The sequence below is a fragment of the Mercenaria mercenaria genome, unplaced genomic scaffold (genome assembly GCF_021730395.1).
Source record: "Mercenaria mercenaria strain notata unplaced genomic scaffold, MADL_Memer_1 contig_667, whole genome shotgun sequence".
NCBI lineage: Eukaryota > Metazoa > Mollusca > Bivalvia > Venerida > Veneridae > Mercenaria > Mercenaria mercenaria.
In genome coordinates this window covers 55,229-67,609 of record NW_026463556.1, presented here as the reverse complement: position 1 = coordinate 67,609, position 12,381 = coordinate 55,229, and the positions used below count along the sequence as shown (strand labels likewise).

General features: G+C 32.6%; 1 long non-coding RNA gene across 1 annotated transcript; it reads right to left on the bottom strand.

Moving 5' to 3' along the window:
• Window positions 1-5,472: 5,472 nt before the first annotated feature.
• Window positions 5,473-8,745, bottom strand: LOC128554705 (uncharacterized). The gene is made up of 3 exons (XR_008369673.1): window positions 8,590-8,745; window positions 7,775-7,878; window positions 5,473-7,337 (listed from the first exon to the last, which is right to left on the bottom strand). It is a non-coding gene; the product is annotated as an uncharacterized LOC128554705 (long non-coding RNA).
• Between the last annotated feature and the right edge of the window lie 3,636 nt (window positions 8,746-12,381).

The following is a 12,381-nucleotide window of genomic DNA, read 5'->3' as shown; positions in this document are numbered from 1 at the left end:
AAGATGCGTATTTTAAAGTAGAATATATAAAGCTAGTTTAACTCCATATTTTCTAAGAAAAGTGTGTTAACATGGCAACATATGCTTTTTATTTCCTTTTTCTACAATAATACATGTACTTAAAAACAACAGCTAAATTTGAAATAATATTTCTAATAACGAGTTGAAAGTATAAATATTCAGAAAAGTAGAACAAATTTAAAACAGTAGTAATCCTAAGTACAAAACATTACAGTCATTTCTTCCTAATAGTATTTACTTGCTATCTATAACTGACAGTATTGTAGAAAGCAGAACTCTATTTCAACGAAATTATATATCGTAGATCCCTAATAAAATACAAAATCATAATTTCTAGGAAACATAATTTGAATTATGTTACCATGGCAACATACATACTTAATTCCTTTATCTAAAAATACTTAATAAATAAACAGTTTAAGTCAAAGCACTTTTCTGTTAAAGTGCATATTTTGATAGCACAGTCATACATACTCAAGACTGTCTCATTACTATAACTGACTTGTTAATGAATGGTTTGTATATTTACTAATTTTGCAGTGACCGCCGCCTATAGTTACCGTGGCGGAGTAATTATTATATATAGAGTTGGTCACCATGGCAACATATCTAAAATAATAGGTTTGGTATAATACTGTGGTTTTCAACATGTATGTTACGTTCACCCTTATGCTAAATTGTCATAATGACTCAAAAGTATATAGATACCACATGTTATATGTAAACTGCTACCATGAAGGTAACAACTTTTGATTAAGGTTACACTGTTTACAAGCCCTGGTAAAACAATAATATGTATGTCTAGCCGATACGTTTATGTTGGTAATTGAAACCATAACCTTTACTATTTCCCACCTACTAAGGTAACGTATGTGCTTGTTAGCTGGTAAACAAAAATTGTCACCTGCTTGAGATTATGTTTTTAAAATCAATTCAAAGTGATAATACATATAAGATTTGCTGTAGTTTTTAGAGGATATTTTATCAATAATAGCCCTTGTGGCCAGAAAAAAAAACTTCCGGTTTTCAGAATTCAGTGTTAACTGTACTCAGACCGTATATAAAACACTCTGAGTACCGTTAACACTGATATATATATATATATATATGAACTTATAAGGGGAAAAAATGGGACTTTGAAAAGCGTCCGATTTTCAGAGGATATCTATTTTTTGAGGGTCCGGTTTTCGATGTTTCTACTGTAATGGCTTTGATAAATAGACTCTCTCAACTTTACCCGGTATACGAATAACAGTGTTACAATCACCACAAGGACTTGAGATTTTTATACATAAGCTTAGCATTGCGTTTTTGGTATCTAACAAAACAATAGCAATATTTGAGACCTATTCGAATTTAATGAATATATTGGTTAGTCGACTTATCTTTCCGAAGTTTTCCTTAAACATTTTTAACGGAGATTCTATATCATTGAGTTATTATAGTTAGTTTGCAACATTTTTGACTATATCTCGAGTTTTCTGACGTAAGAAAATTGAATGGCAAGGGCAGCAAACACAGCCACACATCATACATCGCAGGTAGACCCGCCTAACAGAAACTTCAGTGGAAAGATATATAGCAAAATATGTGCACATCTTTTTGCGCTGACAAGGTTATTTCAGTTCGATGTGACATTCGATGTGTCGTCCGTCCGTCGTCCGCCAAGTCCTCCTAACCTAATACAGCAGTCATTTTTTATGAAATTTCACAGGAATGTTCCTTGCAAGTTCCACATAAAAAATAATCGAAGAAATAAATTCCATACAGTCAGTCGATGAGACAGACCCAGTAATTTTGGCTAGCGGTACCATTCGAGGGGATTAAAGCTCAATGCTATTTTTGGATAGGTAAACATCGGATAATTCAGAAACTATGTGATAGCATTGTAGTGGCGGTAGCTTTTTTGTGCGTTATTTGTCATGTAGTAATACCATCCCGACTTTCATCAAACTTACGTTATACATTATCAAGAATACTTTTTTTATTTCAAACTAATGATTCTCTCTTATTTTTGCTTACTTTTGACAATATTTGCTTGGAAATTGATAGACAAACAGCTGGGTTTATGTTTTTTATGTATTTATTAGAACTGTTGTTAAAATATTGCCTCTTTAGCGTTTAATGATTGCAATCACAGACACACGTAGACCGATGCTTAAACATAATTAAAGAACACAAATATTGTTTCATAATATGCTGTTATAAAGGTATTTTGCTCATTCTTGAACTAAATATGACATGTTTAAATACATAGAGTATAAGGAAGTAGAATCCTATAGATCACAAAATCAAGTTGTCTGCATTTGGCTGTTGGAGCGCTTGTAATTTACGGCCTATCAATTTGCATTATCTATTTTTGTTTTGAAATTAATTAATACTTCTATAAATGGTATGGAATAGAAAAGTATGAATATCGTTAAATCAAAGCAATTTTTGAACTTGTTTTGATACGTTAAATCTACAGTTAAACAGTCATTTGCTGTACTAATGTTCTTATGCATAAACAGTAAACATTGTTATGCTGAATAATACTAAATTGTACTTTAAACAGTAATATACGTTACCATAAAATCAAGATTTTTATATTATTTCATATAAACATGTAAAAGTGGTTGTTATTTAGTATTATGTTTACAAAAGAATATTTTCCTAATCAATAAAAACATTCTACGGTTAGATACCAAATGTCATCTTAATTAATTGAATGCAAAAGTGTAATTTACGTTACAATATGTTACCTTAATCGGTAATATGATGCCGTTTATATTTTCAGTCATTATCTTTGTATATCATGTCAAAGTTATTCTTTGTTTTCAATACATCACATTTTCTATGTATTCAACAGTCTTAGTTATGACTCTTCGTCACTGCCTGAATCTTATAAGATATCGTCAATATTGGTAAGCGCATAATCTTCATCAGTTTCAGTGGTTTCGTTTATGGACAATATGTCAACAAGTTCATCAGGAGCAATCTTTTTGTCACTCAAGTTGTACACTAAAGTCTTACTGTTTTTCGTCATCAAAGTCCCAGCAGTTTTTATTAACATTAGGAAGATACAGGCTTTTCTCATGGGCATGTACAGGTTTGAGTTTGATATGAATAAGAGTAAAACTACAAAAGTAATAATTTAATGTAGAAAAACATTAAGAGATTAAATCAATTTTGAGTCTATTATAATAAAGATTTCTTATTATTTTTACAATACTTACGTAGATATGTATATTAAAAATGTTGTAAATTAATATAAATAAATAAATAAATACGTAAGTGATAGTTGACTGGATTGATACAGTGGCAACAGGGTCATGTCTATGCCGTCAGAACTATAATTAAGGAGGCCGTATTGGTTGCCATTTTTCTTGACAAACATTTCGTATCTAACCTTGTTGATGTTCCGATATTTCGGGTGGCCATTATACTGCAAATATAAATGTCTCTTCGTCCTCCAAAATGTCGTCTGAGCACACATGTTGACGCCCCGGCTGTTTAGCTGTCTCAGCATTACTGAGTTTTGTTGTCATCATAGCTTATGAAATATTTCTAATTCTGCGGGAGTTTTGGTATTTTTGACCAGGAAACAAAAGTGTTGGTGCAGTTCCACGTCGTTTTCTTTCGACAGACTAGATTGTTTTGGAAAGGTATGTATCTGCAATAAAATCTACTATCAAAGCATCGCCATCAATGACGTGAGATGCATTTTCAAAGGAATGGCATATTTCTGCATTTACATAAGCAGATAGTTTCAACATATTTAGCTCGCATGTGCTGTGTCAAACAACACCTGTAGTATGAAGAATATTTCCTGCTGAAACTTATGATGCTTCCCTTTTTCTTGGCATGAAGGTTGACACTCTGTTATATAGTAAGTTTTACACATTCTGTGGCTCGTACGGCTGATCTAGACACAGTGAAGCCATGACCCCTCAAACGCTTTTTTGCACAAGGGTGGGTTTACTTCAAGATTCATCATTAGGAACAGATAGGGGAGCGGTGGTGTAGTGGATAAATTGTCGGATCAATCCAGGAGTCGTAGGTTCGAGAGTCCCACTGGGGTCACAGCCATGTCTTTTCTAATGACACCAGTACTGGTTTTCCAGGAAGCGGACCCGAGAGTGATGGCAATAGGCTTGAAGCTTTCATCACAGTCGAGCTGAATTAAATTGGTATAAAATAACGGATAAGCAGGTAGAAACATTGCATCGTCCATATGATTGGATGCAAATACTAGTGGGCACAACGTGTGCCAGACTCCTACATGCACATCCATGCCGTTCATATTTGTGGCCTGTATTAATGCCAGTTCATCATGAATTATATCAATAAAGCATATACAGAAGTGTTTCTTTTTCCGTGATGTCTCTCTCTGACACTTTTGAAGTGTTGGTATTTTTGAAAGTACTTTTTGAACGCTGTTTGATTTTCAACAGATTTTAAAGGCTTGAAGTGTCAGCAAGTTCCTTTTCTTGTTTACATAAACATCGGTTGAAGGTCAAATAATTATGGTTTAGTATATGTGTCATCTGTTAATAAGTAAGTGACAAGGAGATTTCTAACATTTAAACTAAGAATGATTCTGTCCTGATGAGGCCATGGTGTTCCAATGAGTATATATTTGTTTTAAATTTCTTTAAAATCTATTTCTAAAATTTATTTTAGTATATATGCATGTATAATTTCGTTCTTGAACATTTATAATTGATTTGCACTGATTTTTATAACAAATATTATTGTCACGTAAAATTCGCACAACTATTGAAATGAGACATGGTAATTCACTACATTCTAGTAGATATCTTGTTAAACAACACAGAATATGTATAGTTATTATAAAATGTTACATTTTTTCCGGATCTGTTTAGGGCATTTTCTTCAATTCATAATTTCAGTTTTGTAACATTTTTGTAACATAACACTTATACCGAGATTACATCATTGAAAAGTTCCTACCACCGCAGAAAGATAGTTATAAGAAACACTATTTAATCTGTAATTTCAGTTATATTAAATAATCATAAACATCTTGGTCATTGAGTTATTAGTACGAGTAAAATATCTATAATGTGGTAATAAAGTCACTGTTACGTAAATTACATTAAATCATATGTTAACGGGTACGCAAAAGAAATTTTGTTTTAAAGCACATTCAATTCATTGTTAGATAAGGTTGTTAATAAATTACAGAATGCATTTTTTTCTTAATCATTGTGTAGCACTATTTCATCGTCTTAAATGTTTTCAGGAAACATATTAAATGTCACGTAAATTACAAAAGCCCTAACCTTCAGACGAAATTTATGCAGGAATAAAAAGCATTCAGTATGTACTTTTCGAAAGTCATAATTTTGAATATTCCTTAGGGAAAGCAGGGGCAAATGGTACCTCAAATTATAACTTCTATCTGAAGAAGATTTAATTATGAACTGTAATTATGCTATTATAGGCCGGTCATATTACCACATATTATGTCAAAAGGTTAAACAAATTCCAACATGAAATGTTTTTATTGTTTTATAATCTTTAAACATTAGAGCATTTTAGAAAAAAGTCCTCAAAAAAATTCCCATTGGAAAATCTTAAAAAATGAGATTATGAAGGGCACCCTCTTTGCAATTCAGTGATTCAGGCGAATCAAGAGGTTCATGCATTAGGTAACATACATTAGTTTAAATCTATACGTTGGTTTATTTCTTCGATCAGAGGCATTGATTATATGAAATATCACATAAATTAAAGCTGATACTAAGCTTTGTTGTGACATTTACTAATAAATGCATTAATTTACACTATAGATTTACCCCACCCATCAATTTTATTTGTGTTGGATTTAACGCCGTTTTTAAACAGTATTTCAGTTATGTATCGGCAGGCAGTTAACCTAACCAGTGTTCCTGGATTCTGTACCTGTACAAACCTGTTATCCGCAAGTAACCACCAACTTCCCCACATGAATCAGAGGTGGAGGATGAACGATTTCAGACACAATGTCTTTTATCAAGTCGTCATGGAGAACATACGGCCCGCCCGAGGATCCAACTCACGACCCCGCGATCTGTAGATCGGTGCACTTCCCAATGAGCTAAGCGGGCGGGTCCACCCATCAATAAAACGTGCATGCAATATCTTTAAACTATTTCCTTGAAACTCGCACTAAATGTAATAAATGTTATATTAACAACAGTATAATAATAAAAAATTATTAAGAAACATTCAGGAAAAGAATCCCAGATCAACAGTGACTGTACTATAGTATATATAGAACAGGGCGTCACTACAGTAAAATGTTAAAACTGTTTTAAAATTGATACTAAACTACAATTTTCAGCTAACAGCAAATGTACACAAAGCCGTAATGTACAAAAATGTGAGAACAAAACTCTGCGATGCGATATACTGTAAAAATATGCTCTATTATAAAATTAGTATGTTCGAAAAACTTTTCATTGCTCTCTTAAGATTATGAAAGTCAGTTAAGTGTTAATGTCATGACATCTACAGTCATCCCAGTAGAGCAACCTCTGTGTCAAGGAACAAGTTTATCACCACGTTTGTACCATCCCAAGTCAAGAGGGTTCGTTTCCTTTCCATTTCATGTCTCTATTTTAATGGCAGTGCACTCTAAAACTATGAAACTTTGCAGTTGCCTCTGTAGGAGTTAGGCTCTGTATCTTTACTACCGATGTGCTTGTTGCCTTTGTAATGAATTTTCTGTACCTCAATGTGTTTAATGTTTCATTTGTTTTACCTTTGTACAAACATAATTATGAATGATATACTACCAGCTGTTTCAATGTCATCATGTTAAGAGTGTTTATTTATAAAGACTCTGCCTGGGATCATTTAATAATTTAAGCTATTTGCTCACTTTCAGTGTTTTCAAAATAATGCATGGTTTTCAAAAATGCTTCTTCAGATGATTATTTTGTTGGTCTACCTTTACTACGTTTTACAGTATTTTGAGGTGTTTGATGCTGAGTTGGAACTTGACATCCTGTTCTGAAATGTGTGCTACATTTTTGATGATATCTTGCACCAACTGCTGTTAGATCATGTACGGATTAGAGTCAACAGAAGACTTCGCTTCCAATTTTTCTTTATTGTTGACTGAAATTTGGAAATCATCATATGCCTTTTTGTCATTTTGTTTGACATCTGTACCTCAGAACAGGCATTTGAAATGAAAAGAAGTCAGATCAATGTGTCCGTTTCGCTACGTTATAGAGGTACCGTTTGCATCTCCAAGTAGATTCGGGTGGCAGTAATTTTTCTACACTCATAGCACACAATTTTCTCAGGTCTAACATACATTTGTTCTGCAATTTTATAAAAAGAGTAATAAACATAAAGGTCAACTGATTTGATATTAAGATTAATAGGCGGGTAATATATAATCTATATTTATAAAAGGGTTGACACAAATAGACTCATTATGGTCCCTTTTATAATTCATTCTTTTATGTACAAATATCAAAGATGTTTAGGTTTCTAAGGAGGAGGTACAATGACACCCAAGTATCGTGTAATATTATGATACAATGATACAGAGAAAAAACAGATGGCGATTTGAAAATACCTTTCTTTCAATACAGATACACTACATAATTGAATATTGAAATTCAATTGGTAATAAGTAACACGCGATTGCATTCTTCTGCTTCCATTCCTCTCAATGTTTAGATAAATATACAACGCTAGATAAACCAGGGAATAGCATAAACTACAGAAATGCATGAATATAATATTAGAGTACCTTTATTTCTGGCTGCAGAAATTAACTATCTACACATTTTTTCACCCAATGTTGCTATTTTACGTTCGTCTTTCATGTCGCAATTAACACAACTCTCCGCAGCACTGAAAATGGAAAGATTCGTGTTAAACTGTAAGGTGTATCAACAAATTTTCACAAGGAAATTATATGCACTGGTATTAAAGTATTTAAAACAATTTTGTAAAAATCAAATGTTACAAATCCAAATAGCATGGGTTTTACCTCATGATGAAATCCAGTAAACACCAGACAAATAGTATAGCAATACTTTGAGCAGTAAAAAAACTTGTTTCTTCTAGTAACACTTATGCCACAGACAGCATAACGCAATCATAAATTTTGATCTGAATATAACAAAATTGATCCTATAACAATGACATATAAAATAGTCAGTATTTTCGGAAGAAATATACTTCTACTACTTAGATATACAAAATGGATGCATTTAATTTCGATTCTACAAAATTAATTTTAAACATCTTTTTTTACGACACAAACACGCTTCCGTATACATAAATGTAACTATTTTCCATGCATAACCCATGTGCATGATTTAACTTTACTAGACCTTTTTCAGAATAAGCTATCGTTGACAATTCTAATACTGAGTACCACTAACACTTACATTTCATACTGGTCTGTGTATCAGTACATGTTTTGAATAAAACACTTTGTCGTAGTGAACTTCGCGGAAACCCATAAAAATCTTTGCCTTGATAATTATATAATTTAATATTGCATTCACCTAGTAACAGACATTTGACTTACTTCAGTCAATAAATATTTTTACTTACCATACACGATTCACTTGACAATAACCAGTATTCTTCGAACAGAGTGTGTTCCAAACAATTTGACAGCGAAATACGATGTTTACTTCTTACCGGAAGTAGAGAAAAAATAGCACACGGTGCATGATATTGGACATTGGAAAATACTTTTTCCCCCAATAAATATGACGTGATATCTCAGTATCCTGTAGTGATATTTTTGAGGACTTTTTTCTGTGTGTTATCTTGTGTATCTCTACTCATTCCATACTAAATATCTCATGTTGGATTTAGTTTGACCATATGTTTCACTATAACCGGCCTATTAAGGTTTTCTTTATAATTATTATTTTAATTAGCATTTATTCAAAGAAGCAAACCCTAAAATGCCGAAAATTAAGGAAATAGCTTATTTGTTTGTTCTTAAATACTTGTTACACATACATCATTTATTCAAACTGAATAGCATAATTATGTTCCATAATTCGTATGTCTACATTGGATATATTTAAGCTCACCTAAACTAAGTCTTGTATCTAAGTGTAAGCATATAACAGGATAATATCACACAGAAAGCTACCGTCGATACATTGCTATCACCTAAAAACTAACTCCAGGGTTGTATGCCTTTCCAACAATCACTATGGGAATTAATTCCCCAGATGGTACCAATCAACCTTATGGCTCATCTACTAAGAAGTTTGGTTGCCATGACAACAGAAAGAAAAATAATATTCATGGCCAAAACCACAGTAGCTAGGGCTTTGATAAATCGTATGTGGCATCATCTAATGGTCCCCTACTAAGCTTGTTCAAATTATCTCCATAGGGTCAAATATTGCTCCGCCCAGGAGGGGGTCACAGGGTTTACCTAGATTTTTATAGGGAAACATTTTGAAAGTCGTTTTGTCAAAACCCATATGACCTAGGGCTTTGATATTTGGTATGTGACATTATCTAGTGGTCCTCTATTAACATTTTTTTTTTCAAATTATCCCCCTAGCGTCATATATGGTCACGCTCTTTGGGTCACATGTTTAACATAAACTTATATAGGGAAAACTTTGAAAACCATCTTGTCCAGGACCACAAAAGCTAGGACTTTGATATTTGTAATATAGTATCATCTAGTAGTTCTCTAGTTTGTTTAAATTATTCCCCGGGGTCAAATATGACTCCGCCCCGGGGTTCACATGATTTTATAGAATAATATAGAAAAAAACTCGTCTTGTTTAAAATACAGCCTGGAATTTTGGATGACATGTACAGTGATATTATATGCACACCGATCTAACGTCTTACTTTCAGTGAATTGATACAGCCTTAAAATTTGAATGACATGTACAGTTTTGAACACCGATCTTATGACTGATTTCAGTGAACATGGATTGACCTACTGACCTACTTTCTTGTTTTTAAGATACAACATTGTAACTAGGGTGACATGTACAGTTTTGCACACTGATCTTAAGACTTATTTTCAGTGACCATGAATTTAACCTACTGACCTACTTTCGTTTTTATGATACAGCCTTGAAATGTGGATGACATGTACAGTTAAACACATCAATCGTTAGACTGGTTTTAGTGACCATAGTCTTTGTGCCCACCTTAATTTTGGCTGCCGGAATTGCATTCCGTTTACGAAGTCCATTTAAATTAAAATGGTCTAGTACCACGGACGGCCTTTTTCTGCGATTTTGCGTGAAGGTAGTGACACCAAATATGAACAAAATGGAGTCATTTGGTCTTTTTTTTTCAAAATTAGACGCCAAAATTTCAAAAAGAACATTCAATTATCTATTTTAATCATATTTCTAACGTTTAAAATCAAAATTGATACGACTGTATGATTTTCACTCTATTTACTTATAGATTTAGAAACCGTTATTTATTTTAAGGTATTAGGCCCATAACAGAGTACTTCCTTTCTGAAGAGTATTTAGTTCCTACCATAAACCTATTTTGACTGCAATTTTCAAGGGTTAGGGGTGGGCGTTGACTCATTGTAAAAAAGTGGAAAAATACATTTAATAAGCGATTTTTTGATGGCCAAGGTGAATTTACCTCTGAAACGATAGAAGTATAGTTAGATATCTTTAAAAATATTGAGATACATGCGGTAAAAGTTCTCTATTTTGCCTTCATTCTTTAGAATACATATTGAGGAAGAAATGTAGGTAGATTTTACTTCTGCCCCAAGGGTATTTTTGAATAAAGTGAGCAAACTTAAAAACTGACCTTCATGATTCGACCTTAATTTTTCAATGTTGGAGTTAGGATTATGTCCCATTAAATCCCTCTACTTGAGGTACCTCAGAAAAAATGATATTGACTGTTTTATTTTAAGTTTTATAATTGTTTACCAATAGTTTGATGTTTCTTTCATAACAAATAATAGTATAATGAATTCTCTGCAAACATTTTGGATAAAGGCCGCCACTTTGAAATCTGTCTCTACTTGAGCTTCAGGAAATATAAAAAATTACACAAAAAATTTATAAAAACACGTCACGGTAAAAGATTTGGAAATTTGCAACACAGTGCGTAGCAGTGTCAACTGTAAGAATATACCAAGCACATGCCATTTTTCAAACATCATTATTAGGGGCCTAATACCGTAAGGAAAATTACAGAAGAATAATGGCAGGTCTTTATATCTGTTTTATTTACATGTCGAAAAGCTCGGTATTCTGATATTTATTTTGATTTTCTGATACTCCTGAAAATAAAATCACTTGTTTTTAGAGCAAGTTACCCTAAAAATCTAAAGATAGGAATGTTGTTTATACTCATATGGATGCACAAAAATGAATTCTTACATCACTTATTGCTGAAACTAATTTCTGTGAAATTTCACACAGGGACGTTATTTAAAATTTATCAAAGCTAAGACATGTAACTATTCTTTGATGGTGAGATTTTATGGCGTTCAACGGTCCCTTATGCAGTTCTTTTCCAGTATCCAATGCACCATCTCATAAGGAAAGTATAGGGTCTTTCTTTTCTTTTAACATACTCTACCTGCACGAAGAATTTAGTGAACATATAGGGTTTTTAGATAGTTCCATTATAATAATGTTCTAACCACTATTTCGACCCATTGACGATATATAATACTCAAAGTTATACAATGCTATTAACTGGGTTATTTCATACTGATTTGTAATTACTTAATATTATATTATGTGTAAACAAATTAGATATTTCTTTCATTATCAAACTGTCCTTGAACCCCAAAAGTCATCTTAAATACATTTAATGTTATTTTGTATTATTTCTGAATGTAAGCTTTGTTCTGATTTACAACTGAGGGTACCCGTTGCTAATAGATGAAAATGTCGATCAGACTAAACTTTAAGTTATCACTTTTATCAGATGAAACACAAACACTTCACACTCTGCAAGCCAATGCAATGCTTGCAATGTCAAATAACGAAGCTAATATTGCGGCACCTTTCCACAACCAAACTAAAGCAATGCCTTTCTCAGTTTTACAGGGAAGATTCACACTTAATTCCAAACTTGATATCGGTTTAGTAAACCCGTATTCTGTGAATCTTGTAATAATCACAAGTGAATCAAGTTCTAAATTGTTTATCAAATTTTTATTGTGATGACTGTAATAACTTTTGAAAAATAATCAAGACGGCATCTGTTTTTCTCCTGAACCAATCAGAAGTGATATTGTTGTTGGTCGGATGGATTAACAAATAAATTAAAAGGTATCAGATTTGTGTTTAGGACGAGAAGAAGCAAAATACTGCAGACTTTAACCTTGTATGGTCTTGGCAATTATCATATATCCAGTAAACA